Genomic DNA, 7505 nt, shown 5'->3' on the forward strand with positions numbered 1-7505 from the left:
CTGTTTATGCCATAAATAGGTTTACATTAGAAGTAGTAGATATTTGCAATGAAATCCCAAGGAGGGAAGCCTCAGTGGTTAACAATAACCCCTTCCAGGTGTGCAGGAACAGGGGAGTCAGCTTGTAATGACTCTGGAGGCAGGGATCAGCAAAACTGGAATCAATATTGTCAGAGATATTAACAGGGGTCAGTCACAGGACAGTTGGGGAGCCCTGGGGGAAAAGGAATTTGGAAGCTGGGATATGGAATCCACTCTTTCTGTACCACTGTGCTGAAGTTATTATTCAATATTTCTCTTGTAGTCTGAGCCACAGTCTTACTGAAAACTCCAAGCTCTTAAGTGTCTGTGCCATTCCTCTGATTACCTCCACCAAACTCATCTGGCTTTCTGAAATGGAGCAGAGATGGATAACTGTCACAGCACTATCTGAACTAGCCAACTGCAACAAGGTTTTTGCCATCACATACCAGGTTAACTTCAATAAGTAGTTTCCACGCTTCCCCCAGCACAGCCATCACTGCTGTCTAGCCAGACCCGCTCTAGACCTGCCGCCGCTGCAGGCTGCTGCCACATCTGGCCATGTAATCTTTCGCTATTGCCCATTACCCTCAGTCTCTTCACTCCACAGCAGTCAGGCTTCCTTCCCTTTGATCCCAACAGCTCACCTCTACCAGTGTCTGATCCAGATCCCCAGGCTCTCCCACCTATCTCACTGTGATCCAGATCACAGTTTATCTCCGCTTGTCTCTGCTACATTGGGCACCACCATTACCGCTCAAAACTTCAAACATCCCCTAGCACAGCCATTATTTCTGTCACCGCTCATTACACTCAGTCTCATAATCTGAAGGTCCTGAGGTCAAGCCTCACACAGGGCACCAATTGCCACAGCACTCTCCAAACTAGCCAGCTACAACAAGTCCTTTTACCACCACATACTAACACATGCTTCACACCAGTCCCTCTGCTGCCTTCTCCTAGTCTCTCCTCATCCAGGGTAGGCACACTCACTCTCTCTGTTTCTTCTTCCCCCTCCTTTCTCTTCATTGGCTCTCAACCACTTAATAGAACCAGCCACAGCTGCACTTTATCTACATCAGCCAACCTGCTGCCCCTGAAGCCAGCCCACAGCTGTATATTATCAATGATAATTAACCCAGCTTCATTCTTCTACAGTTTCCTTTTTTTTTCTTCTACTAGCAAGACTAAAGTAGATTACTTGACAAAGCTCCACCATCTTAATATACTCCACAACCACCAGAAAATATTAGATGGTTGTTTTTAAAACCACTTCACATTATTTTTCATACCTACTAGAATGCCATTGTAAGAAGCAATATAATTTTTACATTCATAACAAAATATATCTCAAAACTAATCAGAGTAGAAAAAGTCTATTTATAGTTGAATTTGTCATTCTTGTAAAGGGCACATCCACTGTTACTGAGTTATAACCTTCTATTCTGAAGCTCATGACACAGCCAAACAAAACACAGTGTACACAGACAAATCCCTATTCCAAGAAATTATTTTGTTTGGAGTCTTCAAGGGTTCAACTCAATATCTGTAAGTATTTCATGACTACAAAAGAAGTAAAAAAAATTTCACTATCTGTCTGATCTTCATGAGGCTGCTGACAGATGCCTCTGCCATGGATTGATATTTAGATCTAATATTTGTCAGCCTCCAAAATCAAATATTAAAGTAGCAAGCTAAGCTTAGCTGCTTTTACTTCCATGGGTGTAATGAAGGATAATACAAGAGTCATTGGAAAGTTATACCTAAGATATATTCCCAGTTGGACTTCAGAAATTGGGAAAGCAAGCAATTGTTTTGCATGAAAATAAAATCCACTTCAGCAGCCAGAGAAGAGCACATGAGATTTCATACCACCACATCTTCTCATGTTGTTTATCCTCCACATCACATGCACTGAGAATCAGACGAGTCTTTTATGCATCAGACTCTATGTGGAACATCAACTGCCCACACAGGGCAGGTCTTAAGTAAAAGGACAGAAAGAGCAAGCAGGCACTCACCCTGGTTCCTTCCCTTGGGCCTCATCTACAGAATGAGCTCTGTTTCTCTACAGGGATGAATAATGAAACACACACAGCCTTATGCAGATTTTCTGTTCAGCAGGCATTGATGGTCTCACCTTTCATCCAGTCAAGGCCACAGCTGGTACACCATCTTCCAGGCAGCCTGTGGAAAATCAGCTACTGCTGCCCCAAGCTAGTGCTGGGGTTTAACTCTTGCTTGTTTGAACAGTGATTGATCTATCTGCCATCTGGCACAACCGCTCCAGCTCAGTATTAATGGACCAGTTTACACAAAGAGCCCTCTCATTCTCACCTGAATATTCTTATCCATGTGTGATTTACTAGAGCACTAAGTGCTATTGTTAAAGTGCTATTGTTAATTTGGATACCCTGCATCTCACCAAACATGCTAGGATTATTCACACAAGATGACAGAAGTCAAAACACCTTTTTTTTTTTTCCTTAAAGATTCACTTGGCTCCTATTAATTACTCCTAGGTTGGATTATAATTTGTATGCCACAATCATTGAATTACTCTTATCAGACATGTGCTGCCAATGGTTTGACTGTTACAGTCTTGATCTCCCTCTGTGAGGAATACTGTTGCCGCTACACAGAGAAACCCTACTTAGGGTTGCCTAGCTTATATTCTGATTTCTTCAAAAGATCCATGAACATTGTATTTAATAAGAGAGCTCAGCAGCTCAACCTAGAGATTCTCAACTTCCCAATACAAAGCCACTGCAAATTAAAAATCTACAATGAAAAGATGCACAAAGCATAAAATAATCCTGAAGGACAGTACAGTGCCCAGAACCTCTTTGGAGACAGAGCACAGAATCCCATGTAAAGAAAGTGGGCCTGTGTCATGGTTTAAACCTGGCCGGCAACTCAGCACCACGCAGCTGCTTGCTCACTCCCCCTCACCCAGAGGGATGGGGAGGAGAATCAGAAAGGATTGTAAAACTCAAGGGTTGAGATAAGAACAATTTAACAGGTAAAGCAAAAGCCACGCACTCAAGCAAAGCAAAACAAGGAATTCATTCACTACTTTCCATCGGTAGGCAGGTGTTCAGCCATCCCCAAGAAAGCAAGGCTCCATCACGCGTAACAGTTACTTGGGAAGACAAACACCATAATGCCAAATGTCCCCACCTTTCTCCTTCTTCCCCCAGTTTATATACTCAACATGACATCATATGATATGGAATATCCCTTTGCCTAGTTCCTGTCACCTGTCCTGGCTGTGTCCCCTCCCAATTTTCTGTACCCCTCCTGCCCTCTTGCTGGCAGGGCCCAAGAAACCGAAAAGTCCTTGATTTAGTATAAACATCACCCAGCAACAACTAAAAACATCAGTGTCCTATCAACATTTTTCTCACACCAGAGCCAAAACACAGCACTGTACTAACTACTAAGAAGAAAATTAACTCTATCCCAGCTGAAACTAGGACAGCCTGTTGTGCTATGAATCCCTTTCCCATCATCAACAATATTCCTGTTACAGCCATAACCTATTTGTCAGGGTCCATGGAGGGGCCAACATGAAAAAAAATGCCTATTAATAATATAAATCTTATAAAACATTTCCCTAAAGCCACCCTACCCCTTTGATACTTACAAGTAGAGCAACCTGGCAAATATCCCTAGATAGTCACAGTGACTATTACATTCTGTTTATTCTACATAATTTTCAAAGATTGATACTGCACATCAAGGCTATGCTGGATTCTGTGGAGTGCATCTAATGTAACAAATAATTATTAATCACTGCTGAATTCAAACTGTTCCCAGGAGCAAATGTCCAGTCAGCAGAAAGTTAATTCTCATCCTTTTAAAAACACACTTTTCAATAATTTATGTGAAAAAGGGGAGGAAGAGAGGGAGAGGAAGGATTTGTATCAGGTTTTAAGTCTTCAAGTAAGAGATAATGCCTAAGAGCTTTGTGGGTCATGACAAAAAATGAAAAGAACATGGGTTTGTTGTTTTTGTTTGGAGTTTTTTGGGGGTTTTGGGGTGTGTGTGTTTTTTTTTAAGAATCCACTTCACATATCTTTGGGGTTCCCTTCAATTGCATGAGATATGAAACCCAAAATAACATACAAGCATCTTTATTGTATCATGTAAGAGCATCTTTAAAAGATTAAGTTAATAACTGCAAAGGATTATATAAATAAAAAAATGAAAATGTGGTAGTTTTCAATGCCAGAGACAGTAGAGTTTCCAAAATTTATGGGTTAAAAAAAGCCAATATATAATATATTTAAGTCTTTTGAAGATGCTAGTATACTCCTTCCAAAACTGAAGAGAACAGATGACTCAACCATATGGCCAAGTTCCACTAAAATTCTGTCCTGTAATTATAAAATATGATGTAATGCAGTTTGGTCCCAGGAGAAGGAAAGACATTAGACATATGACTTAAAATCTACATTAATGCATCAACCATTATTGCTACAAACTGCTCAGTTAAATAGGTATTATAAACTACTTACTTGTGTCCTGGTTTCAGCTGGGACAGAGTTAATTTTCTTCTTAGTAGTTAGTACAGTGCTGTGTTTTGGCTATGATGTGAGCCAGCCAGGTTTAAACCATGACAACTTGTTACATCTTTCTGTAGCAATTCAGCTATAAAAAACTTTGCCTTTATAAACTTTGAAAGCATTCTGTGGTTTATTACTACTTCACACTTAATGGTCATGAAAATTCTAGAGAAAAGAGTTTAAAGGACTATTTGGAAATCAAATTAAGCTTCCTTTTTAAAAATAACTAGGAAAGAGAAAAAATATACATTAACTAAGAATACACATACACTAAGTGGTAAAGAATATTATTTTCTGCATTATGTAAAGGTTGAATGAAAAAAACTACTAAGGAAATTAGAGCCATCAACTCTGAGAGGTAAAATACTTTTCAATTCATTAATTACCCAAATATGCACAACAGAAGTCATTGATACCTCAACAATACAAATATTTCACAGAACCACTTGGAATTAATGGTAAACATTCAGTACATTGTTATCACTCTGGTCCTCATTATATTCAGGGTGCCATATAAGAAAGTATGCACAGATGCCTTAACTAAGCATGCAATGCCTAATAGTTCTATAAAATCCTCCACTTTTTATTGTAGGTAGTCTAAATCTGCCCATGACTCAAGTCAGGCTATCAGAAAAATAGACCAATTCCAGCAAGAAAAGTAAGGAAAATGACAAGCAACAATAATTTCATTTCTCATAGTGACAAAATTAGCAAGGGAAAATTACTGGGGACTGAGATATAATTACTCCAAAGCCTTTCTAAAACCACCATGTTAAATTTCCCCACTATGTAATAATACCTTGCTCCCCAACAGAGACAGGGCCCTGGCAGCCACTACAAGTGCATACACTGGGTATCCTTTTCCCTAAGAGCATGCACACTTAACCACACCAGCATATAGGTTTAGAGAAGCAGCAGAAACTAAGAAGTGACTACACAAGTGAACCAGGAAAAGCATCCAAGTTTCCTGACTCCCAGTCCAATCCCTATCAAATCAAAGTGTTAGTAATCATCAGGTAAGGCATAAAGAAGAAAATAGAATCACTATGGACTGTACATCAGCTGTACATTCAATCTATTCACCAATGTGCAGTATAGGTCTCTTTCATCTCTAAAACGGCATTAGAGCTGGAAAAGGTTCAGAAGTGAAAAGAGGATCCAAACCAGCACCTGTATAAAGAACAAATAGGCTAGGATGTCTCAGCCTCAAAACAGAGGCAAGTTAAGGGGGATATGAAGTTGATAAGTCAGTAATATGGGGAAGGTGGATGGGGATCAACTGTTCAGTATGTTTTCTGCCACAGTGAGGGACCATCACATGAAAGTGGGACCAGGTCAAAACGAAACAAAAGGAAGTCAATAATAGACTTGTGGAACTCCTTTCAAAGGATGTTGCAGATGCAATAAGTTTACATGGGTTCATGTATTAGGTAGAAATATTCACTACAGATTTGGAAGAGAGATTCATTCAAACCACAAAGGATGAATTTCCATGTTCAGGAAATTGCTTGAGCTGAAAATAGTCAGCAGCTATGAAAGTATTATGGAGAAGCGTCATATACACTCGCTCAGTACTTGTTCTTCCCTAGATATGCACTGACAGGCACTAATGGAAACAAAAGACTAGGAATCCTCAATCTGAACCAGTAACTGCTCTTCTGTTCTTATAAATCTGTTCATCCCTGTTGCTTTTTGCATCTCAGCTCCTATTGTCTTCTCCTGCTCTGCAGAACAAAAATCAACAATAGTCATACTGGCATCTGTACAACCTGATGGGCATCAGGACCAAGTCACACTAGAAACACTACCCTAAAGAAGCTAACCACACATGTGACACTGCTTTTCTTCATTAGTGAGATAGAAAGCAGAAAGAAAAAAACATCATGGCTACCCCTCATCTGTGCTTCATATCACCAACTATATTTCTAAGGAACCTCTGTGTGCAAGCAACCTGTATGCTATAGGTCCCTTAGCTCCATCTCATCCAAAGGTAATTAAGAAAAACAAGGCAGTAATCTTGAATTCATCAGGCCAGCTCTATATCACCAGCACAACATTTTTAACATGACTGCAGAAGAAAAATGGTTTAAAGCCACTGGATTTGGCCATGCTGCTTAACCACTGAGAATTACTCAGGTGGAAGGCTAGAATGCTTTTGATTGTATGGTCTTCTCATACCCCAGCCACCCATTCCTATAATATTTTGGCAAAAGCTTTTAATGGTAACTTGAGTCAAGTGTTGAAGTACAAACTGAGGACAGGCTGCAGCCACATTGTAGATCAGGGATTGAATAAAAACCTAGAGGACAGCTAAAGCAGTCATAGAATCACAGAATATCTCAAGTTGGAAGGGACCCATAAGGATCATCAACTCCAACTCACTGCTCCTCTCAGGACTACCTAACACTAAACCATATGACTAAGAGCATCGTCCAGATGCTCCTTGAACTCAAACAGGCTTGCTGCCATGACCACTTCCCTGGGGAGCCTGTTCCACTGACTGACTACCCTCTCAGTGAACAACTTAATGTTCAATCTCAACATTCCCTGATGCAGCTTCATTCCATTTCCTCCTGTACTATTGCTGGTCACCAGAGAGAGATCAGCACTTCCTCCTCCGCTGCCCCTATTGAGGAAGTTGTAGGCTGCGATGAAGTCACCTCTCAGACTTCTCTTCTCCAAGCTGAACAAGCCAAGTGACCTCAGCTGCTCCTCCTAAGTCTTGCCCTCAAGGCACTATCTTGGTTGCCCTCCTCTGGACACACTCTAATAGTTTGATGTCCTTCTTTGTCCTGGTTTCAGCTGGGATAGAGTTAGGTTTTCTTCTCAGTAGCTGGTGCAGTGCTGGATTTTGGCTATGATGTGAGAACAATGCTGATAGCACACTGATGCTTTTAGTTGTTGCTGGGTGATGTT

Source organism: Falco cherrug, chromosome W (assembly GCF_023634085.1).
Source record: "Falco cherrug isolate bFalChe1 chromosome W, bFalChe1.pri, whole genome shotgun sequence".
In the NCBI taxonomy this organism is placed as follows: Eukaryota; Metazoa; Chordata; class Aves; order Falconiformes; family Falconidae; genus Falco; species Falco cherrug.